Consider the following 23,509-nt stretch of genomic DNA (forward strand, 5'->3'; position numbering starts at 1 on the left):
CTATCCCAAATCATACTTATTTTGCATAGGAGATACCATGCTCATGAAGATTGTTCTCCCAGGGTGAGGTTCATTCATTGCATTCTGGGTATGCTGACCCCTGTGATTTCCCCAAATGTGGGAAACTCGACTGCATTATTTGTGGTAGTGGGGGACTGTGTTTGTGCTTTCCTCTGGTCAGCTCTGGTAAAAGTCAGATTTATTTGTCTCAGATCTTCCTCTAGCCTTGTTCTTCTTTCGAGAGTTCCCTTGTGCTGCCTCAGTTGAATCTCCTTCACTTGACAGGGGGGTGCCCGAGTAGCGACCCTCCCCAGCTCTAGCCCAACTCCTACTTACCTGCCAGGTGAGATACTATGATCATGAAGGTGCTTCTCCCAGGGCAAGGCTCACCCATTGCACTCTGGGTGTGGTGCCCCTGCGATTTCCCCAAATGTGGGAAGCTTGACTGCATAATTTGTGTTTCCCCTGGTCGGCTCTCGTATAATTCAGATCTCTTTGTCTCAGGTCTCTCTCCAGCCTAGTTTGCTGTCTGTTTCCACTTCTTTTTTCATGAGCCCCTCCCTTTTATACCCTTGTGCACTATCCTGACTTCTCCTCTTGTCTGCTTATTTTGTGCCTTCCAATGCACAATGCAAACTACAGGTAGTGCTGCAGGGCCCACACCCTTTTACTTGCCGTACAGAGCAGCTCTGGAGCTGTTACAGTGCCCAGCTGCTGCAAGAAATCAGCTTGAATGCTTCAGGGGCTGGGGCATAGCCAACATGAGCCCCACACCGAAGGAGGGTGGAGGTGTTTAATGCGAACTAGGGGTCATCCAAGCGCCGAAAAAGGCCGCTATGCCCTGCACGCCCCTTTTCTCTTTTCATATGCAGACGAGGGTTGAAGCCAACTTTGACCCACTGCTTGGATGACATCACCGTATGCAAATCCATCTGCTGCAGGCCTTCCCCCAGGAATGCTTGCACTAGTTGTTGCATTTGGTTTGTTGTTTGGGGGTGCTTCATTATTAGGCAGCCTTCTGCCCTCCCATGTTCATCTGAAAATATGTGTTCTCCCTGCAGTTGTTGTCCCCAGATGAGAGTTCCCTTGTGTTGCCTCAGTTGAATCTCCTTTACTTGACAGAGATGTGCCTGAGCAGCGGCCCTCCCCAGCCCTATCCCAAATCATACTTATTTTGCATAGGAGATACCATGGTCATGAAGATTGTTCTCCCAGGGTGAGGTTCATTCATTGCATTCTGGGTATGCTGACCCCTGTGATTTCCCCAAATGTGGGAAACTCGACTGCATTATTTGTGGTAGTGGGGGACTGTGTTTGTGCTTTCCTCTGGTCAGCTCTGGTAAAAGTCAGATTTATTTGTCTCAGATCTTCCTCTAGCCTTGTTCTTCTTTCGAGAGTTCCCTTGTGCTGCCTCAGTTGAATCTCCTTCACTTGACAGGGGGGTACCCGAGCAGCGACCCTCCCCAGCTCTAGCCCAACTTCTACTTACCTGGCAGGTGAGATACTATGATCATGTAGGTGCTTCTCCCAGGGCAAGGCTCACCCATTGCACTCTGGGTTGTGCTGCTCCTGCGATTTCCCCAAATGTGGGAAACTTGACTGCATAATTTGTTTTTCCCCTGGTCGGCTCTCGTATAATTCAGATCTCTTTGTCTCAGGTCTCTCTCCAGCCTAGTTTGCTGTCTGTTTCAACTTCTCTTTTCTTGAGCCGCTCCCTTCTATGCCCTTGCGCACTATCCTGACTTCTCCCGTCTGCTTACTTTGTGCCTTCCAATGCACAATGCAAACTACAGGTAGTGCTGCAGGGCCCACACCCTTTTACTTGCCGTTCAGAGCAGCTCTGGAGCTGTTACAGTGCCCAGCTGCTGCAAGAAATCACCTTGAATGCTTCAGGGGCTGGGGCATAGCCAACATGAGCCCCACACCGAAGGAGGGTGGAGGTGTTTAATGCGAACTAGGGGTCATCCAAGCGCCGCAAAAGTCCGCCATGCCCTGCACGCCCCTTTTCTCTTTTCATATGCAGACGAGGGTTGAAGCCAACTTTGACCCACTGCTTGGATGACATCACTATATGCAAATCCATCTGCTGCAGGCCTTCCCCCAGGAATGCTTGTACTAGTTGTTGCATTTGGTTTGTTGTTTGGGGGTGCTTCAGTATTAGGCAGCCTTCTGCCCTCCCATGTTTATCTGAAAATATGTGTTCTCCCTGCAGTTGTTGTCCCCAGATGAGAGTTCCCTTGTGCTGCCTCAGTTGAATCTCCTTTACTTGACAGAGATGTGCCTGAGCAGCGGCCCTCCCCAACCCTATCCCAAATCATACTTATTTTGCATAGGCGTATCGCCTATGCAAAATAAGTATGATTTGGGATAGGGTTGGGGAGGGCCGCTGCTCAGGCACATCTCTGTCAAGTAAAGGAGATTCAACTGAGGCAGCACAAGGGAACTCTCATCTGGGGACATGGTCATGAAGATTGTTCTCCCAGGGTGAGGTTCATTCATTGCATTCTGGGTATGCTGACCCCTGTGATTTCCCCAAATGTGGGAAACTCGACTGCATTATTTGTGGTAGTGGGGGACTGTGTTTGTGCTTTCCTCTGGACAGCTCTGGTAAAAGTCAGATTTCTTTGTCTCAGATCTTCCTCTAGCCTTGTTCTTCTTTCGAGAGTTCCCTTGTGCTGCCTCAGTTGGATCTCTTTAACTTGACAGGGGGGTGCCCGAGCAGCGACCCTCCCCAGCTCTAGCCCAACTCCTACTTACTTGCCAGGTGAGATACTATGATCATGAAGGATCTTCTCCCAGGGCAAGGCTCACCCATTGCACTCTGGGTGTGGTGCCCCTGCGATTTCCCCAAATGTGGGAAGCTTGACTGCATAATTTGTGTTTCCCCTGGTCGGCTCTCGTATAATTCAGATCTCTTTGTCTCAGGTCTCTCTCCAGCCTAGTTTGCTGTCTGTTTCCACTTCTTTTTTCATGAGCCCCTCCCTTTTATACCCTTGTGCACTATCCTGACTTCTCCTCCTGTCTGCTTACTTTGTGCCTTCCAATGCACAATGCAAACTACAGGTAGTGCTGTAGGGCCCACACCCTTTTACTTGCCGTACAGAGCAGCTCTGGAGCTGTTACAGTGCCCAGCTACTGCAAGAAATCAGCTTGAATGCTTCAGGGGCTGGGGCACAGCCAACATGAGCCCCACACCGAAGGAGGGTGGAGGTGTTTAATGTGAACTAGGGGTCATCCAAGCACCGCAAAAGGCCGCCATGCCCTGCACGCCCCTTTTCTCTTTTCATATGCAGACGAGGGTTGAAGCCAACTTTGACCCACTGCTTGGATGACATCACCGTATGCAAATCCATCTGCTGCAGGCCTTCCCCCAGGAATGCTTGCACTAGTTGTTGCATTTGGTTTGTTGTTTGGGGGTGCTTCAGTATTAGGCAGCCTTCTGCCCTCCCATGTTCATCTGAAAATATGTGTTCTCCCTGCAGTTGTTGTCCCCAGATGAGAGTTCCCTTGTGCTGCCTCAGTTGAATCTCCTTTACTTGACAGAGATGTGCCTGAGCAGCGGCCCTCCCCAGCCCTATCCCAAATCATACTTATTTTGCATAGGAGATACCATGGTCATGAAGATTGTTCTCCCAGGGTGAGGTTCATTCATTGCATTCTGGGTATGCTGACCCCTGTGATTTCCCCAAATGTGGGAAACTCAACTGCATTATTTGTGGTAGTGGGGGACTGTGTTTGTGCTTTCCTCTGGTCAGCTCTGGTAAAAGTCAGATTTATTTGTCTCAGATCTTCCTCTAGCCTTGTTCTTCTTTCGAGAGTTTCCTTGTGCTGCCTCAGTTGGATCTCTTTCACTTGACAGGGGGGTGCCCGAGCAGCGACCCTCCCCAGCTCTAGCCCAACTCCTACTTACCTGCCAGGTGAGATACTATGATCATGAAGGTGCTTCTCCCAGGGCAAGGCTCACCCATTGCACTCTGATTTCCCCAAATGTGGGAAGCTTGACTGCATAATTTGTGTTTCCCCTGGTCGGCTCTCGTATAATTCAGATCTCTTTGTCTCAGGTCTCTCTCCAGCCTAGTTTGCTGTCTGTTTCCACTTCTTTTTTCATGAGCCCCTCCCTTTTATACCCTTGTGCACTATCCTGACTTCTCCTCCTGTCTGCTTACTTTGTGCCTTCCAATGCACAATGCAAACTACAGGTAGTGCTGCAGGGCCCACACCCTTTTACTTGCCGTACAGAGCAGCTCTGGAGCTGTTACAGTGCCCAGCTGCTGCAAGAAATCAGCTTGAATGCTTCAGGGGCTGGGGCATAGCCAACATGAGCCCCACACCGAAGGAGGGTGGAGGTGTTTAATGCGAACTAGGGGTCATCCAAGTGCCGCAAAAGGCCGCCATGCCCTGCACGCCCCTTTTCTCTTTTCATATGCAGACGAGGGTTGAAGCCAACTTTGACCCACTGCTTGGATGACATCACCGTATGCAAATCCATCTGCTGCAGGCCTTCCCCCAGGAATGCTTGCACTAGTTGATGCATTTGGTTTGTTGTTTGGGGGTGCTTCAGTATTAGGCAGCCTTCTGCCCTCCCATGTTCATCTGAAAATATGTGTTCTCCCTGCAGTTGTTGTCCCCAGATGAGAGTTCCCTTGTGCTGCCTCAGTTGAATCTCCTTTACTTGACAGAGATGTGCCTGAGCAGCGGCCCTCCCCAGCCCTATCCCAAATCATACTTATTTTGCATAGGAGATACCATGGTCATGAAGATTGTTCTCCCACGGTGAGGTTCATTCATTGCATTCTGGGTATGCTGACCCCTGTGATTTCCCCAAATGTGGGAAACTCGACTGCTTTATTTGTGGTAGTGGGGGACTGTGTTTGTGCTTTCCTCTGGTCAGCTCTGGTAAAAGTCAGATTTCTTTGTCTCAGATCTTCCTTTAGCCTTGTTCTTCTTTCGAGAGTTCCCTTGTGCTGCCTCAGTTGGATCTCCTTCACTTGACAGGGGGGTACCCGAGCAGCGACCCTCCCCAGCTCTAGCCCAACTTCTACTTACCTGGCAGGTGAGATACTATGATCATGTAGGTGCTTCTCCCAGGGCAAGGCTCACCCATTGCACTCTGGGTGTGCTGCTCCTGCGATTTCCCCAAATGTGGGAAACTTGACTGCATAATTTGTGTTTCCCCTGGTCGGCTCTCGTATAATTCAGATCTCTTTGTCTCAGGTCTCTCTCCAGCCTAGTTTGCTGTCTGTTTCAACTTCTCTTTTCTTGAGCCGCTCCCTTCTATGCCCTTGCGCACTATCCTGACTTCTCCCGTCTGCTTACTTTGTGCCTTCCAATGCACAATGCAAACTACAGGTAGTGCTGTAGGGCCCACACCCTTTTACTTGCCGTTCAGAGCTGCTCTGGAGCTGTTACAGTGCCCAGCTGCTGCAATAAATCAGCTTGAATGCTTCAGGGGATGGGGCATGGCCAACATGAGCCCCACACCAAAGGAGGGTGGGGTGTTTAATGCGAACTAGGGGTCATCCAAGCACCGCAAAAGGCCGCCATGCCCTGCACGCCCCTTTTCTCTTTTCATATGCAGATGAGGGTTGAAGCCAACTTTGACCCACTGCTTGGATGACATCACCGTATGCAAATCCGTCTTCTGCAGAACTTCCCCCAGGAATGCTTGCACTAGTTGTTGCATTTGGTTTGTTGTTTGGGGGTGCTTCAGTATTAGGCAGCCTTCTGCCCTCCCATGTTCATCTGAAAATATGTGTTCTCCCTGCAGTTGTTGTCCCCAGATGAGAGTTCCCTTGTGCTGCCTCAGTTGAATCTCCTTTACTTGACAGAGATGTGCATGAGCAGCGGCCCTCCCCAGCCCTATCCCAAATCATACTTATTTTGCATAGGAGATACCATGGTCATGAAGATTACTCTCCCAGGGTGAGGTTCATTCATTGCATTCTGGGTATGCTGACCCCTGTGATTTCCCCAAATGTGGGAAACGTGACTGCTTTATTTGTTGGCAGTGGGGGACTGTGTTTGTGTTTTCCTCTGATCTCTGGTAAAAGTCAGATTTCTTTGTTTCAGATCTTCCTCTAGCCTTGTTCTTCTTTCGAGAGTTTCCTTGTGCTGCCTCAGTTGGATCTCCTTCACTTGACAGGGGGGTGCCCGAGCAGCGACCCTCCCCAGCTCTAGCCCAACTCCTACTTACCTGCCAGGTGAGATACTATGATCATGAAGGTGCTTCTCCCAGGGCAAGGCTCACCCATTGCACTCTGGGTGTGCTGCCCCTGCGATTTCCCCAAATGTGGGAAACTTGACTGCATAATTTGTGTTTCCCCTGGTCAGGTCTCGTATAATTCAGATCTCTTTGTCTCAGGTCTCTCTCCTGCATAGTTTGCTGTCTGTTTCCACTTCTCTTTTCTTGAGCCGCTCCCTTCTATGCCCTTGCGCACTATCCTGACTTCTCCTCCTTTCTGCTTACTTTGTGCCTTCCAACGCACAATGCGAACTACAGGTAGTGCTGCAGGGCCCACACCCTTTTACTTGCCTTACAGAGCAGCTCTGGAGCTGTTACAGTGCCCAGCTGCTGCAAGAAATCAGCTTGAATGCTTCAGGGGCTGGGGCATAGCCAACATGAGCCCCACACCGAAGGAGGGTGGAGGTGTTTAATGCAAACTAGGGGTCAGCCAAGTGCTGCAAAAGGCCACCATGCCCTGCACGCCCCTTTTCTCTTTTCATATGCAGACGAGGGTTGAAGCCAACTTTGACCCACTGCTTGGATGACATCACCATATGCAAATCTATCTGCTGCAGGCCTTCCCCCAGGAATGCTTGCACTAGTTGTTGCATTTGGTTTGTTGTTTGGGGGTGCTTCAGTATTAGGCAGCCTTCTGCCCTCCCATGTTCATCTGAAAATATGTGTTCTCCCTGCAGTTGTTGTCCCCAGATGAGAGTTCCCTTGTGCTGCCTCAGTTGAATCTCCTTTACTTGACAGAGATGTGCCTGAGCAGCGGCCCTCCGCAGCCATATCCCAAATCATACTTATTTTGCATAGGAGATACCATTGTTATGAAGATTGTTCTCCCAGGGTGCGGTTCATTCATTGCACTCTGGGTATGCTGAACCCTGTGATTTCCCCAAATGTGGGAAACTCGACTGCATTATTTGTGGTAGTGGTGAACTGTGTTTGTGCTTTCCTCTGGTCAGCTCTGGTAAAAGTCAGATTTCTTTGTCTCAGATCTTCCTCTAGCCTTGTTCTTCTTTCGAGAGTTCCTTTGTGCTGCCTCAGTTGGATCTCCTTCACTTGACAGGGGGGTGCCCGAGCAGCGACCCTCCCCAGCTCTAGCCCAACTCCTACTTACCTGCCAGGTGAGATACTATGATCATGAAGGTGCTTCTCCAAGGGCAAGGCTCACCCATTGCACTCTGGGTGTGCTGCTCCTGCGATTTCCCCAAATGTGGGAAACTTGACTGCATAATTTGTGTTTCCCCTGGTCAGGTCTCGTATAATTCAGATATCTTTGTCTCAGGTCTCTCTCCAGCCTAGTTTGCTGTCTGTTTCCACTTCTCTTTTCTTGAGCCGCTCCCTTCTATGCCCTTGCGCACTATCCTGACTTCTCCTTTCTGCTTACTTTGTGCCTTCCAACGCACAATGCGAACTACAGGTAGTGCTGCAGGGCCCACACCCTTTTACTTGCCTTACAGAGCAGCTCTGGAGCTGTTACAGTGCCCAGCTGCTGCAAGAAATCAGCTTGAATGCTTCAGGGGCTGGGGCATAGCCAACATGAGCCCCACACCGAAGGAGGGTGGAGGTGTTTAATGCAAACTAGGGGTCAGCCAAGTGCCGCAAAAGGCCACCATGCCCTGCACGCCCCTTTTCTCTTTTCATATGCAGACGAGGGTTGAAGCCAACTTTGACCCACTGCTTGGATGACATCACCATATGCAAATCTATCTGCTGCAGGCCTTCCCCCAGGAATGCTTGCACTAGTTGTTGCATTTGGTTTGTTGTTTGGGGGTGCTTCAGTATTAGGCAGCCTTCTGCTCTCCCATGTTCATCTGAAAATATGTGTTCTCCCTGCAGTTGTTGTCCCCAGATGAGAGTTCCCTTGTGCTGCCTCAGTTGAATCTCCTTTACTTGACAGAGATGTGCCTGAGCAGCGGCCCTCCCCAGCCCTATCCCAAATCATACTTATTTTGCATAGGAGATACCATGGTCATAAAGATTGTTCTCCCAGGGTGAAGTTCATTCATTGCATTCTGGGTATGCTGACCCCTGTGATTTCCCCAAATGTGGGAAACTCAACTGCATTATTTGTGGTAGTGGGGGACTGTGTTTGTGTTTTCCTCTGGTCAGCTCTGGTAAAAGTCAGATTTCTTTGTCTCAGATCTTCCTCTAGCCTTGTTCTTCTTTCGAGAGTTCCATTGTGCTGCCTCAGTTTGATCTCCTTCACTTGACAGGGGGGTACCCGAGCAGCGACCCTCCCCAGCTCTAGCCCAACTCCTACATACCTGCCAGGTGAGATACTATGATCATGAAGGTGCTTCTCCCAGGGCAAGGCTCACCCATTGCACTCTGGGTGTGCTGCTCCTGTGATTTCCCCAAATGTGGGAAACTTGACTGCATAATTTGTGTTTCCCCTGGTCGGCTCTCGTATAATTCAGATCTCTTTGTCTCAGGTCTCTCTCCAGCCTAGTTTGCTGTCTGTTTCCACTTCTCTTTTCTTGAGCCGCTGCCTTCTATGCCCTTGTGCACTCTCCTGACTTCACCTGTCTGCTTACTTTGTGCCTTCCAACGCACAATGCAAACTACAGGTAGTGCTGTAGGGCCAACACCCTTTTACTTGCCTTACAGAGCAGCTCTGGAGCTGTTACAGTGCCCAGCTGCTGCAAGAAATCAGCTTGAATGCTTCAGGGGCTGGGGCATAGCCAACATGAGCCCCACACCGACGGAGGGTGGAGGTGTTTAATGCTAACTAAGGGTCATCCAAGCGCCGCAAAAGGCCGCCATGCCCTGCATACCCCTTTTCTCTTTTCATATGCAGATGAGGGTTCCAGCCAACTTTGGCCCACTGCTTGGATGACATCACCGTATGCAAATCCGTCTTCTGCAGACCTTTTCCCAGGAATGCTTGTACTAGTTGTTGCATTTGGTTTGTTGTTTGGGGGTGCTTCAGTATTAGGCAGCCTTCTGCTCTCCCATGTTCATCTGAAAATATGTGTTCTCCCTGCAGTTGTTGTCCCCAGATGAGAGTTCCCTTGTGCTGCCTCAGTTGAATCTCCTTTACTTGACAGAGATGTGCCTGAGCAGCGGCCCTCCCCAGCCCTATCCCAAATCATACTTATTTTGCATAGGAGATACAATTGTCATGAAGATTGTTCTCCCAGGGTGAAGTTCATTCATTGCATTCTGGGTATGCTGACCCCTGTGATTTCCCCAAATGTGGGAAACTCGACTGCATTATTTGTGGTAGTGGGGGACTGTGTTTGTGCTTTCCTCTGGTCAGCTCTGGTAAAAGTCAGATTTCTTTGTCTCAGATCTTCCTCTAGCCTTGTTCTTTTTTCGAGAGTTTCCTTGTGCTGCCTCAGTTGGATCTCGTTCACTTGACAGGGGGGTGCCCGAACAGCGACCCTCCCCAGCTCTAGCCCAACTCCTACTTACCTGCCAGGTGAGATACTATGATCAGGAAGGTGCTTCTCCCAGGGCAAGGCTCACCCAATGCACTCTGGGTGTGCTGCTCCTACGATTTCCCCAAATGTGGGACACTTGATTACATAATTTGTGTTTCCTCTGGTCGGCTCTCGTATAATTCAGATCTCTTTGTCTCAGGTCTCTCTCCAGCCTAGTTTGCTGTCTGTTTCCACTTCTCTTTTCTTGAGCCGCTCCCTTCTATGCCCTTGTGCACTATCCTGACTTCTCCCGTCTGCTTACTTTGTGCCTTCCAACGCACAATGCAAACTACAGGTAGTGCTGCAGGGCCCACACCCTTTTACTTGCTTTACAGAGCAGCTCTGGAGCTGTTACAGTGCCCAGCTGCTGCAAGAAATCAGCTTGAATGCTTCAGGGGCTGGGGCATAGCCAACATGAGCCCCACACCGAAGGAAGGTGGAGGTGTTTAATGCGAACTAGGGGTCATCCAAGCGCCGCAAAATGCCGCCATGCCCTGCACACCCCTTTTTTATTTTCATATGCAGACGAGGGTTGAAGCCAACTTTGACCCACTGCTTGGATGACATCACCATATGCAAATCCATCTGCTGCAGGCCTTCCCCCAGGAATGCTTGCACTAGTAGTTGCATTTGATTTGTTGTTTGGGGGTGCTTCAGTATTAGGCAGCCTTCTGCCCTCCCATGTTCATCTGAAAATATGTGTTCTCCCTGCAGTTGTTGTCCCCAGATGAGAGTTCCCTTGTGTTGCCTCAGTTGAATCTCCTTTACTTGACAGAGATGTGCCTGAGCAGCGGCCCTCCCCAGCCCTATCCCAAATCGTACTTATTTTGCATAGGAGATACCATGGTCATGAAGATTGTTCTCCCAGGGTGAGGTTCATTCATTGCACTCTGGGTATGCTGACCCCTGTGATTTCCCCAAATGTGGGAAACTCGACTGCATTATTTGTGGTAGTGGGGGACTGCGTTTGTGCTTTCCTCTGGTCAGCTCTGGTAAAAGTCAGATTTCTTTGTCTCAGATCTTCCTCTAGCCTTGTTCTTCTTTCGAGAGTTCCCTTGTGCTGCCTCAGTTGGATCTCCTTCACTTGACAGGGGGTGCCCGAGCAGCAATCCTCCACAGCTCTAGCCCAACTCCTACTTACCTGCCAGGTGAGATACTATGATCTTCACTGTTAGGGCAATCAGGATGTGGAATTCCCTGCCAGGGAAGGTGGTAATGGCGGACTCTGTAATTGGATTTAAAAAAGGAATGGATACATTTCTGAATGAAAAAGCTATCCAAGGTTATAATACTTAAAATATCAACATGGTTAATCCGGGGGTAACATGAGTTATAGTAGCTAACTAGTCATAAAACATTATTCAGCAAGTATGTAGAATCATCACAACTTAAAACAGGTTGAACACGATGGGCAATTTGCCTCTATTCAACCTCAAAAACTATGTTACTATATGTTACTATATTACTATGTTACTGTAGTATACAGAACACCACAATGTAATGAGCAGTGATAGTGAGCACTGATGAGGATACTAGAACTGACACTGAGCAGCAAGATGCAGCACTGGACTATTAGTAATGTACTGTAGTATGCTGAGCACCACAATGCAGCACAAGACAATGAGCAGTGATACTGAGCACTGATGAGGATACTACTGAGAACTGACACTGAGCAGGAGAGACACACTACTAGTATTACTGAGCAGCAATAAGTAACCACTGATACTGAGCACTGATATTGAGATTTCCACTGAGAGAACATAGCCACGTCCTCTCCGCTCTCTCTTCAATGCACGAGTAAAAATGGCGGCAACGCGCAGCTCTTTATATGGAATCCGAATCTCGCGAGAATCCGACAGCGGGATGATGACATTTTCCCTTGTTCAGGTTTTCCGAGTCAGGCGGGAACAACCGAGCCTGCCTCGGACCAGTGTAAACCACGTGGAGTTCGTCGGGAATTCGGTTCTCGGAGAACCGAACCCGCTCCTCTCTACCTTATACCCATCAATTTTTTTATTTTCAATCTAAGCCCCTGCAGTTTTCTGTAAGCATCTGCTTCGCTATGATGATCAACAAGTCACAAGGGCAAACACTCAGGGCTTGAGGCGTAGATCTTAGGACCAGCTGCTACAAGCATGGCAGAGGTGTCACTATCACTGGTGACACCCAGAGAGGTGGCGAGGGAGATTGTAATGCAGGGCGCGCAGATAAGCAGTGCAATGGTAAAAAGGAGGCATGGTTTCATAGGTAGGGGCGTGGCCTGGTGGCCTGAATCTACATTTTGTTGCTCCGGGTGTCCCGGGGGTTGGGGGCTGCACCCGGGGACTAGTGTGTGTGCGGTGCTGGCTCCTGCACAGTGACAGGGCATGGCCACCCAGCATGACGCCTCCATTCTTGACCATGCTGTAATTGCAGTCGCACTGCAGTTCAGCGTGATCATAAAAAATGGTGTAGCCTCCTGCTGGTGCAGACTGTATGTGCGCGCAGGAAGCCGCCACCATTTTTGTGATCACAGCGGCTGAATGTGATGTCATACAGCCGCTGTGACCACGCCCCCTGTGTCTCCTCCGTTGCAGACCCCATTTTGAAGCCTTGCCCCCGCACCGCTCCATCCCTGACTTGGAAATGGAGTGTTGCTGACCCCCCTCCCCCCCCCCCCCCGCCCCGATTGACAGGCAGAGGCGATCGCATTCTCTGCGGGGTGCCGCAGAAAATGCAGGCACATGCGTATGCTGTTAGCAAATTTTGCAGTTGGATCGCTTATTGTGATTGCATTCCAACCTGAATCAGGCCCTATTACCTATCACAATGCGCTGCGGGCAGTACAAAATTGGGTTAATATAGGAGTAAAACTCCCAGACCTGTGCTCCTTAACTGTACCTGGTGGCTAGTGGAGCGGCTGCCCAGTAATCAGTGTCCACGCCAGTGCGCACACGGTCCACCCCCTACGGCCACGCTCCCCTTCATCAGCGGCCTCGTGATCCGGAAGGGCGGTGTGTGTGTGACTGACCTTAGGAAGAAACTGGAGCCTCCGCTGCAGTGACCCAGCAACCAGGGCACGGGAGTATACAGCGCCGCTGGGAGTGATGAAGCTGCAGTAAAGATGTCTATTAGACCTAGCCTGCTGCAGCCCTTGTAGATTCTCATAAAACAAGTTCTTCTTTTCTTGTCAAAATTAATAGCTAAGAATAGGCTGCCTGAGGCAGGCCCCTGTTAAGTGGCCTGCTACTGAAGGCACCAACTACAAACTGAGCTCCCTGTTCATGGAAGCGGGGTTATAGAGGAGGATGCGCTGAGCATCTTGGGAACAGTCAAAAGCTTTGAGCCGGTTGGTGCCTCAGATCAAGATCCTACTCTACACCCCAATGTGAATCCTTGTGGAGTCCAGTGTACCCCACAGAAGAAATTAATGTGTCACACCCATTGGCAGCAACCTTAGAATAGCTGCTGACGGGCACAATTGAGAAAGGAAGGGGGGGGGGGACATTTGAATCCAGCACATAGATGCAATTCAAATATGTAATTTGTACCTTCCTATTTTAAAATATAATGGATGAACCTCACCCTGTGAGAACAATCTTCATGATCAAGAGATCTCATATGCAAAATAAGTATGAGTTGGGATAGGGCTGGGGAGGGTGGCTGCTCGGGCAGCCCCTCCCCCGTCAAGTTAAGGAGATTCAACTGAGGACGCACAAGGGAACTCTCGTCTGGGGACACCAACTGCAGGGAGACCACATCTGTTCAGATGAACATGGGAGGGTGGAAGGCTGCCTAATATTGAAGCACCATCAAATATCAAACCATATGCAACAACTAGTACAAGCATTCCTGGGGGAAGGTCTGCAGAAGACGGATTTGCATACGGTGATGTCATCCAAGATGTGGGCCAAAGTTGGCTGGAACCCTCATCTGCATATGAAAAGAGAAAAGGGGCATGCAGGGCATGGCGGCCTTTTGCGGTGCTTGGATGACCCCTAGTTCGCATTAAACACCCCCACCCTCCTTTGGTGTGGGGCTCATGTTGGCCATGCCCCATCCCCTGAAGCATTCAAGCTGATTTCTTGCAGCAGCTGGGCACTGTAACAGCTCCAGAGCTGTTCTGTAAGGCAAGTAAAAGGGTGTGGGCCCTGCAGCACCACCTGTAGTTCGCATTGTGCGTTGGAAGGCACAAAGTAAGCAGACGGGAGGAGAAGTCAGGATAGTGCGCAAGGGCATCCTTTTCTCTTAGTCCGTAGAGGATGCTGGGGTCACATTAAGAACCATGGGGTATAGACGGGATCCGCAAGAGACATGGGCACTTTAAGACTTTCAAAGGGTGTGAACTGGCTCCTCCCTCTATGCCCCTCCTCCAGACTCCAGTTATAGGAACTGTGCCCAGGGAGACGGACATTTCGAGGAAAGGATTTATTGTTAAACTAAGGTGAGCATCTTACCAGCTCACACCTTAAGCATGCCGCAGAACGTGGCATTCAACAGAACACAAGCCAACGGCATGAACAATTGCAGCAAAAAGCTGACCAGAACCATAACATAACATGTGTATAACCACAAGTAATAACTGCAGACACAGTATGGACTGGGACGGGTGCCCAGCATCCTCTACGGACTAAGAGAAAAGGATTTACCAGTAGGTATTAAAATCCTATTTTCTCATACGACCTAGAGGATGCTGGGGTCACATTAAGAACCATGGGGTTATACCAAAGCTCTTGAACGGGTGGGAGAGTGCGTACGACTCTGCAGCACCGAATGACCCAACTTGAGGTTATCATCAGCCAAGGTATCAAACTTGTAAAACTTAGCAAAAGTGTTTACTAAATAGCTGCTCGGCAAAGTTGCAATGCCGAGACTCCCCGACCAGCTGCCCAGGATGAACCCACCTTTCTAGTAGAATGGGTCTTCACCTAATTCAGTAATGGCAATCCTGCCATGGAATGAGCATGCTGAATCTTACCACAGATCCAGCGCATAATGGTCTACATGGAAGCAGGACACCCAATCCTGTTGGGAGCATACAGGACAAACAGAGCCTCTGTTTTCCTAATCTGAACCGTTCTGGTGACATAAATTTTCAAAGTTCTGACCACAGCCAGAGACTTTGACTCAACGAAGGTGTCAGTGGCCAAAGGCACCATGTGGAAAGATGAACCACCTTCGGCAGAAATTGTTGACGTGTCCTCAATTCTGCTCTATCTTCATGAAAGATCAAATAAAGGCTCTTGTGATACTGCATGGTTTGTACTGTTTTCCATGTGCTCCCAGATCTTTCAAGCAAGTAGCATGGTCAAGAAAGTTCTGTTTGAAAAGAAACAACATTTACTGTCATTGTTATAGAATTTGGGAGAAAAAACAAGAAGAAATCTGCACTGTTGACGCACTGGACAGAATGAATGAATCATAAAATATAACCTTTATTAAGTATGTATTAAAATTGGATAAATATTAATATTATTATCCCAAACTGCAGTGAAACATAAATGTTAAAATCACAGAACTAACATACATGTGCATAAGAAGAATAAAGAGATGTGAAAAAAAGGTTTAAAAAGCGTGTCCGTGTGTGATTATTTTTGAAGGCACAACCCTGGCGGGGTTGTTTATATAGATATATATGTTGCTAATAATCACTTTCTAGCGTAATGTTATTAAATAGCTGTTAGTATCTATGTCGTCAGGTACCACTGGGTCGTATCCTATATACTCCCTTCACTCAATAGGGGTTACCTCCCGGGAAGCCATCCCCATTGGCGAATTTGTGGGGGTGATTGAGTATAACCGGTAAGCTAACCTCCAATTTGTGGGGTGCTTAGGTAGATGGGGATCACTTATTTCTCTGTGTCCCCTAAGACTATATTCCTAAATTCAATACCACAGGGGGATAGCTTTCTATATCGGATAAGGAATCACTTGATAGGGAAATCTCTATGGATCATGGAAAGATCATATTTATTAATATCCAAACTAAAAAAATGATGAATAGCTTTAATTTAGCTGTTTAGATATAGTTAATTGGCGAGATATACCAACAGGTGCGGTTGCCTTAAGGAATATGGCAATTCCAATATAAATAGCAGCCCTCCTTCATATAATCAGCCAGATCTTATTAAATCTGGTCCAGATATAGCCGTTCAGATATACTTAATTGACAACATATATCAATCGGTGGGGTTGCCTTAAGGAATATAGCAATTCCAATTCTCATATAAATAGCAACCTTCCTTCATATATTCAGCCAGATCTTATTTAATCTGATCTAGGCGTAGGCAATAATGCTTTCCTTAGAGGTATAGCCACCTCAATTCTTATTAAGAAGCAAAGTGTCTGTCATAATGGTTTATCCAATTCATCTAAGAAATAATATATTCCATGTGTCAGAGATTCATTACTCTCTATTTACACTGTTAAAGAGTTAATTCTTATTATGTTACAGTGTAATGAAATTATCATATAGGGAGATGTGGCAATTCCATGTGCTATATATATAGTGGTCCAGATTCCACAATGAGGAATTTTCTTATAAACCGCTGAAACACACAGCTGTTTGACTGACTTCCAAATATATCTATCTCACTTTGTAACAGTCTTATGATAGAGAAACTGTTACATATTCGGTCACTTAGTTATCTAAAGGTAAACAGACTCAGTGTGAGGGTAATATAATATATCAAATGCGCTGTCAATAATCGTGGTAACTGGTGTAATAATGTGGTATATTGAGTATGCTAGTAAGGCATATAACTGCTCTCCAGCCTTTAAGTGTTACCAATCAATTTGTTACACTGTAAAGGATTTATGGTGTCCTGTTAGGACATGCAGCTGCTAGGCTGACTCAAAGATTTATCCATTTGTAACAATTATGTAACAGTTATATACATGTTACTGGTATTACATAGAAATAGTATGACACAGGCCAGCAGTCCCATGTGTCTAGATTCCACAATAGGAGATTTTCTTTGTCTTATAAACTGCTGGAACACACAGCTGCTAGACTGACTTCAAATATATATATTACTTTGTAACAGTCTTATAGTAAAGAGACTGTTACACACTGTCATTTAGTTATCTCAAGGTTAGCAGATTCTGTGTGAGGATAGTGTTCTGTTAGAACATGCAGCTGCTAGGCTGACTCATAGAAAATGTATCCATTTGTAACAAATGACACATACAGCATTAAATTAATATCTATAGCAGCCCAAGTGACATCTCTACTCTTATCATAATTGTCTGGTTATTGCCAATCTGGACAGCAGGAGTGATATATATTCACTAGTCCCAATATCCCATCATATAAATATACCCACACTGATATACTTTCTTATCAAGAGTTATTAGTAGCTATCTGTATGCACTTTAGACATTGTAATTGCTAAGTGACATCATATCTAGTGTATTCCTTTCTTATAGCTCAGCTTCTATTCCCTATTAGTGGAGACTAACAGCTAACATCATAATCATATATTTTTGTTTTATAACATTTCACATGAGTCAAATACACGCGGACACGCCGTGCCCTACACATGTGTTTCACTGCATCTATGGCAACTTACATTAAAGCTAACAAGAAAGCACACTCGTTCTGTCTTTAAACTGATAAAAGAAACCCCAATAATATGGGGCATGCAAAAATTGAGATAAAACTCAGTTTTGCTCCTCTCCACGGAAATCTTTAATAAAAGGCGAAATATTTGTTAGTTCTGAAGAGAAACCAGAGCATGACCAAGATTCCACCTGTCGCCTGAGTGCCATGCCAGCAGTTCTCATTGAGCTCAAAGTGAGCACCCAATTTGAAAGAAAGAAAGCAGATTTCTCACCAGGCTTCCCCTAGCTATAAACATGGTTTGTACTCTTTTCCATGTGTTCCCAGATCTTTCAAGCAATTAGTATAGTCAAGAAAGTTCTGTTTGAAAAGAAACAAACATTTACTGTCATTTCTATGCAAATGAGCTTACATTAAAGCACACTCGTTCTATCTTTAAACAGATAAAATAAAACCCCAATAAGATGGGGCATGCAAAATTTGAGATAAAACTCAGTTTTGCTCCTCTCCACGGAAATCTTTAGTAAAAGGCGAAAGATTTGTTCGTTCTGAAGAGAAACCAGAGCATGACCAAGATTCCACCTGTCGCCTGAGTGCCATGCCAGCAGTCCTCATTCAGCTCAAAGTGAGCACCCAATTTGAAAGAAAGAAAGCAGATTTCTCACCAGGCTTCCCCTAGCTATAAGCATGGTTTGTACTCTTTTCCATGTGCTCCCAGATCTTTCAAGCAAGTAGCATGGTCAAGAAAGTTCTGTTTGAAAAGAAACAGACATTTACTATCATTGTTATACAAATAAACTTACATTAAAGCCAACAAGAAAGCACACTCGTTCTGTCTTTAAACTGATAAAAGAAACCCCAATAATATGGGGCATGCAAAAATTGAGATAAAACTCAGTTTTGCTCCTCTCCACGGAAATCTTTAATAAAAGGCGAAAGATTTGTTCATTCTGAAGAGAAACCAGAGCATGACCAAGATTCCACCTGTCGCCTGAGTGCCATGCCAGCAGTCCTCATTCAGATCAAAGTGAGCGCCCAATTTGAAAGAAAGCAGATTTCTCACCTGGCTTCTCCTTGCTATAAGCATGGTTTGTACTGTATTCCATGTGCTCCCAGATCTTTCAAGCAAGTAGCATGGTCAAGAAAGTTCTGTTTGAAAAGAAACAAACATTTACTGTAATTTCTATGCAAATGAGCTTTCATTAAAGCACACTCATTCTATCTTTAAACCGATAAAAGAAAATCCAAAAAGATGGGGCATGCAAAAATTGAGGTAAAACTCAGTTTTGCTCCTCTCCACGGAAATCTTTAGTAAAAGGCGAAAGATTTGTTCGTTCTGAAGAGAAACCAGAGCATGACCAAGATTTTCATCTGAAAATATGTGTTCTCCCTGCAGTTGTTGTCCCCAGATGAGAGTTCCCTTGTGCTGCCTCAGTTGAATCTCCTTTACTTGACAGAGATGTGCCTGAGCAGCGGCCCTCCCCAGCCCTATCCCAAATCATACTTATTTTGCATAGGAGATACCATGGTCATGAAGATTGTTCTCCCAGGGTGAGGTTCATTCATTGCATTCTGGGTATGCTGACCCCTGTGATTTCCCCAAATGTGGGAAACTCGACTGCATTATTTGTGGTAGTGGGGGACTGTGTTTGTGCTTTCCTCTGGTCAGCTCTGGTAAAAGTCAGATTTCTTTGTCTCAGATCTTCCTCTAGCCTTGTTCTTCTTTCGAGAGTTCCCTTGTGCTGCCTCAGTTGGATCTCCTTCACTTGACAGGGGGTGCCCGAGCAGCAATCCTCCACAGCTCTAGCCCAACTCCTACTTACCTGCCAGGTGAGATACTATGATCTTCACTGTTAGGGCAATCAGGATGTGGAATTCCCTGCCAGGGAAGGTGGTAATGGCGGACTCTGTAATTGGATTTAAAAAGGAATGGATACATTTCTGAATGAAAAAGCTATCTAAGGTTATAATACTTAAAATATCAACATGGTTAATCCGGGGGTAACATGAGTTATAGTAGCTAACTAGTCATAAAACATTATTCAGCAAGTATGTAGAATCATCACAACTTAAAACAGGTTGAACACGATGGGCAATTTGCCTCTATTCAACCTCAAAAACTATGTTACTATATGTTACTATATTACTATGTTACTGTAGTATACAGAAAACCAAAATGCAATGAACAGTGATAGTGAGCACTGATGAGGATACTAGAACTGACACTGAGCAGCAAGATGCAGCACTGGACTATTAGTAATGTACTGTAGTATGCTGAGCACCACAATGCAGCACAAGACAATGAGCAGTGATACTGAGCACTGATGAGGATACTACTGAGAACTGACACTGAGCAGGAGAGACACACTACTAGTATTACTGAGCAGCAATAAGTAACCACTGATACTGAGCACTGATATTGAGATTTCCACTGAGAGAACATAGCCACGTCCATTCCGCTCTCTCTTCAAAGCACGAGTAAAAATGGCGGCAACAAGCAGCTCTTTATATGGAATCCGAATCTCGCGAGAATCCGACAGCGGGATGATGACATTTTCCCTTGTTCAGGTTTTCCGAGTCAGGCGGGAACAACCGAGCCTGCCTCGGACCAGTGTAAACAACGTGGAGTTCGTGGGGAATTCGGTTCTCGGAGAACCGAACCCGCTCCTCTCTACCTTATACCCATCAATTTTTTTATTTTCAATCTAAGCCCCTGCAGTTTTCTGTAAGCATCTGCTTCGCTATGATGATCAACAAGTCACAAGGGCAAACACTCAGGGCTTGAGGCGTAGATCTTAGGACCAGCTGCTACAAGCATGGCAGAGGTGTCACTATCACTGGTGACACCCAGAGAGGTGGCGAGGGAGATTGTAATGCAGTGCGCGCAGATAAGCAGCGCAATGGTAAAAAGGAGGCATGGTTTCATAGGTAGGGGCGTGGCCTGGTGGCCTGAATCTACATTTTGTTGCTCCGGGTGTCCCGGGGGTTGGGGGCTGCACCCGGGGACTAGTGTGTGAGCAGTGCTGGCTCCTGCACAGTGAAAGGGCATGGCCACCCAGCATGACGCCTCCCTTCTTGACCATGCTGTAATTGCAGTCGCACTGCAGTTCAGCGTGATCATAAAAAATGGTGTAGCCTCCTGCTGGTGCAGACTGTATGTGCGCGCAGGAAGCCGCCACCATTTTTGTGATCACAGCGGCTGAATGTGATGTCATACAGCCGCTGTGACCACGCCCCCTGTGTCTCCTCCGTTGCAGACCCCATTTTGAAGCCTTGCCCCCGCACCGCTCCATCCCTGACTTGGAAATGGAGTGTTGCTGACCCACCTATCCCCCCCCCGCCCCGATTGACAGGCAGAGGCGATCGCATTCTCTGCGGGGTGCCGCAGAAAATGCAGGCACATGCGTATGCTCTTAGCAATTTTTGCAGTTGGATCGCTTATTGTGATTGCAATCCAACCTGAATCAGGCCCTATTACCTATCACAATGCGCTGCGGGCAGTACAAAATTGGGTTAATATAGGAGAAAAACCCCCAGACCTGTGCTCCTTAACTGTACCTGGTGGCTAGTGGAGCGGCTGCCCAGTAATCAGTGTCCACGCCAGTGCGCACACGGTCCACCCCCTACGGCCACGCTCCCCTTCATCAGCGGCCTCGTGATCCGGAAGGGTGGTGTGTGTGTGACTGACCTTAGGATGAAACCGGACCCTCCGCTGCAGTGACCCAGCAACCAGGGCACGGGAGTATACAGCGCCGCTGGGAGTGATGAAGCTGCAGTAAAGATGTCTATTAGACCTAGCCTGCTGCAGCCCTTGTAGATTCTCATAAAACAAGTTCTTCTTTTCTTGTCAAAATTTATAGCTAAGAATAGGCTGCCTGAGGCAGGCCCCTGTTAAGTGGCCTGCTACTGAAGGCACCAACTACAAACTGAGCTCCCTGTTCATGGAAGCGGGGTTATAGAGGAGAATGCACTGAGCATCTTGGGAACAGTCAAAAGCTTTGAGCCGGTTGGTGCCTCAGATCAAGATCCTACTCTACACCCCAATGTGAATCCTTGTGGAGTCCAGTGTACCCCACAGAAGAAATTAATGTGTCACACCCATTGGCAGCAACCTTAGAATAGCTGCTGACGGGCACAATTGAGAAAGGAAGGGGGGGGGGGACATTTGAATCCAGCACATAAATGCAATTCAAATATGTAATTTGTACCTTCCTATTTTAAAATATAATGGATGAACCTCACCCTGTGATAACAATCTTCATGATCAAGAGATCTCATATGCAAAATAAGTATGAGTTGGGATAGGGCTGGGGAGGGTGGCTGCTCGGGCAGCCCCTCCCCCGTCAAGTTAAGGAGATTCAACTGAGGAAGCACAAGGGAACTCTCGTCTGGGGACAACAACTGCAGGGAGACCACATCTTTTCAGATGAACATGGGAGGGCGGAAGGCTGCCTAATACTGAAGCACCATCAAATATCAAACCATATGCAACATCTAGTACAAGCCTTCCTGGGGGAAGGTCTGCAGCAGACGGATTTGCATACAGTGATGTTATTCAAGCAGTGGGCCAAAGTTGGCTGGAACCCTCATCTGCATATGAAAAGAGAAAAGGGGCGTGCAGGGCATGGCGGCCTTTTGCAGTGCTTGGATGACCCCTAGTTCTCATTAAACACCCCCACCCTCCTTTGGTGTGGGGCTCATGTTGGCCATGCCCCATCCCCTGAAGCATTCAAGCTGATTTCTTGCAGCAGCTGGGCACTGTAACAGCTCCAGAGCTGTTCTGTAAGGCAAGTAAAAGGGTGTGGGCCCTGCAGCACCACCTGTAGTTTGCATTGTGCGTTGGAAGGCACAAAGTAAGCAGACGGGAGGAGAAGTCAGGATAGTGCGCAAGGGCATCCTTTTCTCTTAGTCCGTAGAGGATGCTGGGGTCACATTAAGAACCATGGGGTATAGACGGGATCCGCAAGAGACATGGGCACTTTAAGACTATCAAAGGGTGTGAACTGGCTCCTCCCTCTATGCCCCTCCTCCAGACTCCAGTTATAGGAACTGTGCCCATGGAGACGGACATTTCGAGGAAAGGATTTATTGTTAAACTAAGGTGAGCATCTTACCAGCTCACACCTTAAGCATGCCGCAGAACGTGGCATTCAACAGAACACAAGCCAACGGCATGAACAATTGCAGCAAAAAGCTGACCAGAACCATAACACAACATGTGTATAACCACAAGTAATAACTGCAGACACAGTATGGACTGGGACGGGTGCCCAGCATCCTCTACAGACTAAGAGAAAAGGATTTACCGGTAGGTATTAAAATCCTATTTTCTCATACGACCTAGAGGATGCTGGGGTCACATTAAGAACCATGGGGTTATACCAAAGCTCTTGAACGGGTGGAAGAGTGCGTACGACTCTGCAGCACCGAATGACCCAACTTGAAGTTATCATCGGCCAAGGTATCAAACTTGTAAAACTTAGCAAAAGTGTTTACTAAATAGCTGCTCGGCAAAGTTGCAATGCCGAGACTCCCCGACCAGCTGCCCAGGATGAACCCACCTTTCTAGTAGAATGGGTCTTCACCTAATTCAGTAACGGCAATCCTGCCATGGAATGAGCATGCTGAATCTTACCACAGATCCAGCGCATAATGGTCTACATGGAAGCAGGACACCCAATCCTGTTGGGAGCATACAGGACAAACAGAGCCTCTGTTTTCCTAATCTGAACCGTTCTGGTGACATAAATTTTCAAAGTTCTGACCACAGCCAGAGACTTTGACTCAACGAAGGTGTCAGTGGCCAAAGGCACCATGTGGAAAGATGAACCACCTTCGGCAGAAATTGTTGACGTGTCCTCAATTCTGCTCTATCTTCATGAAAGATCAAATAAAGGCTCTTGTGATACTGCATGGTTTGTACTGTTTTCCATGTGCTCCCAGATCTTTCAAGCAAGTAGCATGGTCAAGAAAGTTCTGTTTGAAAAGAAACAAACATTTACTGTCATTGTTATGCAAATAAACTTACATTAAAGCTAACAAGAAAGCAAACTCGTTCTGTCTTTAAACTGATAAAAGAAACCCCAATAATATGGGCATACCTCCCAACTTTGTCGGCTCGCAAAGAGGGACACACGCGCGGCGAAGTCGCGCGCGCTCCCAAAAAGGGTGTGACCTAAGTAAAAGGGGGCGTGGCTTCGCGGGAGGACCCGCGATCGCGAGTCACGCCCCCGTTTTCGGCACTGAGCGGGCATGCCCAGCGCTCTGTGAGCCGCTGGCATGCCACCTCTCCCTCTGACTTCAGTGAATAGACGC

General features: G+C 47.5%; 22 non-coding genes and 1 pseudogene across 22 annotated transcripts; 19 read left to right on the forward strand and 4 right to left on the reverse strand.

Moving 5' to 3' along the window:
- Nucleotides 1-12: 12 nt before the first annotated feature.
- On the forward strand, nucleotides 13-176 carry LOC135027847 (U1 spliceosomal RNA). Its single transcript, XR_010224238.1, has one exon. It is a non-coding gene; the product is annotated as a U1 spliceosomal RNA (small nuclear RNA).
- Nucleotides 177-328: 152 nt separating this feature from the next.
- LOC135027844 (U1 spliceosomal RNA) lies at nucleotides 329-491 on the forward strand. Its single transcript, XR_010224236.1, has one exon. It is a non-coding gene; the product is annotated as a U1 spliceosomal RNA (small nuclear RNA).
- Nucleotides 492-1,165: 674 nt separating this feature from the next.
- LOC135027778 (U1 spliceosomal RNA) lies at nucleotides 1,166-1,329 on the forward strand. Its single transcript, XR_010224178.1, has one exon. It is a non-coding gene; the product is annotated as a U1 spliceosomal RNA (small nuclear RNA).
- Nucleotides 1,330-1,481: 152 nt separating this feature from the next.
- On the forward strand, nucleotides 1,482-1,645 carry LOC135027781 (U1 spliceosomal RNA). The gene has a single exon (XR_010224181.1). It is a non-coding gene; the product is annotated as a U1 spliceosomal RNA (small nuclear RNA).
- A 797-nt stretch (nucleotides 1,646-2,442) lies between these two features.
- LOC135027846 (U1 spliceosomal RNA) lies at nucleotides 2,443-2,597 on the forward strand (annotated as a pseudogene).
- A 152-nt stretch (nucleotides 2,598-2,749) lies between these two features.
- On the forward strand, nucleotides 2,750-2,912 carry LOC135027871 (U1 spliceosomal RNA). The gene has a single exon (XR_010224254.1). It is a non-coding gene; the product is annotated as a U1 spliceosomal RNA (small nuclear RNA).
- A 674-nt stretch (nucleotides 2,913-3,586) lies between these two features.
- Nucleotides 3,587-3,750, forward strand: LOC135027934 (U1 spliceosomal RNA). The gene has a single exon (XR_010224314.1). It is a non-coding gene; the product is annotated as a U1 spliceosomal RNA (small nuclear RNA).
- A 972-nt stretch (nucleotides 3,751-4,722) lies between these two features.
- On the forward strand, nucleotides 4,723-4,886 carry LOC135027705 (U1 spliceosomal RNA). The gene has a single exon (XR_010224109.1). It is a non-coding gene; the product is annotated as a U1 spliceosomal RNA (small nuclear RNA).
- Nucleotides 4,887-5,038: 152 nt separating this feature from the next.
- LOC135027752 (U1 spliceosomal RNA) lies at nucleotides 5,039-5,201 on the forward strand. Its single transcript, XR_010224154.1, has one exon. It is a non-coding gene; the product is annotated as a U1 spliceosomal RNA (small nuclear RNA).
- Nucleotides 5,202-5,871: 670 nt separating this feature from the next.
- On the forward strand, nucleotides 5,872-6,036 carry LOC135027830 (U1 spliceosomal RNA). Its single transcript, XR_010224225.1, has one exon. It is a non-coding gene; the product is annotated as a U1 spliceosomal RNA (small nuclear RNA).
- A 149-nt stretch (nucleotides 6,037-6,185) lies between these two features.
- LOC135027771 (U1 spliceosomal RNA) lies at nucleotides 6,186-6,348 on the forward strand. Its single transcript, XR_010224171.1, has one exon. It is a non-coding gene; the product is annotated as a U1 spliceosomal RNA (small nuclear RNA).
- Nucleotides 6,349-7,022: 674 nt separating this feature from the next.
- On the forward strand, nucleotides 7,023-7,186 carry LOC135027738 (U1 spliceosomal RNA). The gene has a single exon (XR_010224141.1). It is a non-coding gene; the product is annotated as a U1 spliceosomal RNA (small nuclear RNA).
- Nucleotides 7,187-7,338: 152 nt separating this feature from the next.
- LOC135027827 (U1 spliceosomal RNA) lies at nucleotides 7,339-7,501 on the forward strand. Its single transcript, XR_010224222.1, has one exon. It is a non-coding gene; the product is annotated as a U1 spliceosomal RNA (small nuclear RNA).
- Nucleotides 7,502-8,172: 671 nt separating this feature from the next.
- LOC135027941 (U1 spliceosomal RNA) lies at nucleotides 8,173-8,336 on the forward strand. The gene has a single exon (XR_010224320.1). It is a non-coding gene; the product is annotated as a U1 spliceosomal RNA (small nuclear RNA).
- A 152-nt stretch (nucleotides 8,337-8,488) lies between these two features.
- Nucleotides 8,489-8,651, forward strand: LOC135027840 (U1 spliceosomal RNA). Its single transcript, XR_010224233.1, has one exon. It is a non-coding gene; the product is annotated as a U1 spliceosomal RNA (small nuclear RNA).
- Nucleotides 8,652-9,322: 671 nt separating this feature from the next.
- On the forward strand, nucleotides 9,323-9,486 carry LOC135027709 (U1 spliceosomal RNA). Its single transcript, XR_010224113.1, has one exon. It is a non-coding gene; the product is annotated as a U1 spliceosomal RNA (small nuclear RNA).
- Nucleotides 9,487-9,638: 152 nt separating this feature from the next.
- Nucleotides 9,639-9,801, forward strand: LOC135027868 (U1 spliceosomal RNA). Its single transcript, XR_010224252.1, has one exon. It is a non-coding gene; the product is annotated as a U1 spliceosomal RNA (small nuclear RNA).
- Nucleotides 9,802-10,472: 671 nt separating this feature from the next.
- On the forward strand, nucleotides 10,473-10,636 carry LOC135027909 (U1 spliceosomal RNA). The gene has a single exon (XR_010224290.1). It is a non-coding gene; the product is annotated as a U1 spliceosomal RNA (small nuclear RNA).
- A 6,619-nt stretch (nucleotides 10,637-17,255) lies between these two features.
- On the reverse strand, nucleotides 17,256-17,371 carry LOC135027917 (U5 spliceosomal RNA). The gene has a single exon (XR_010224298.1). It is a non-coding gene; the product is annotated as a U5 spliceosomal RNA (small nuclear RNA).
- A 275-nt stretch (nucleotides 17,372-17,646) lies between these two features.
- LOC135027884 (U5 spliceosomal RNA) lies at nucleotides 17,647-17,762 on the reverse strand. Its single transcript, XR_010224265.1, has one exon. It is a non-coding gene; the product is annotated as a U5 spliceosomal RNA (small nuclear RNA).
- A 286-nt stretch (nucleotides 17,763-18,048) lies between these two features.
- On the reverse strand, nucleotides 18,049-18,164 carry LOC135027900 (U5 spliceosomal RNA). Its single transcript, XR_010224280.1, has one exon. It is a non-coding gene; the product is annotated as a U5 spliceosomal RNA (small nuclear RNA).
- Nucleotides 18,165-18,434: 270 nt separating this feature from the next.
- On the reverse strand, nucleotides 18,435-18,550 carry LOC135027899 (U5 spliceosomal RNA). The gene has a single exon (XR_010224279.1). It is a non-coding gene; the product is annotated as a U5 spliceosomal RNA (small nuclear RNA).
- A 144-nt stretch (nucleotides 18,551-18,694) lies between these two features.
- On the forward strand, nucleotides 18,695-18,858 carry LOC135027789 (U1 spliceosomal RNA). Its single transcript, XR_010224189.1, has one exon. It is a non-coding gene; the product is annotated as a U1 spliceosomal RNA (small nuclear RNA).
- The last annotated feature ends 4,651 nt before the right edge of the window (nucleotides 18,859-23,509 follow it).

This window comes from Pseudophryne corroboree, unplaced genomic scaffold, assembly GCF_028390025.1.
Source record: "Pseudophryne corroboree isolate aPseCor3 unplaced genomic scaffold, aPseCor3.hap2 scaffold_471, whole genome shotgun sequence".
Lineage (NCBI taxonomy): Eukaryota > Metazoa > Chordata > Amphibia > Anura > Myobatrachidae > Pseudophryne > Pseudophryne corroboree.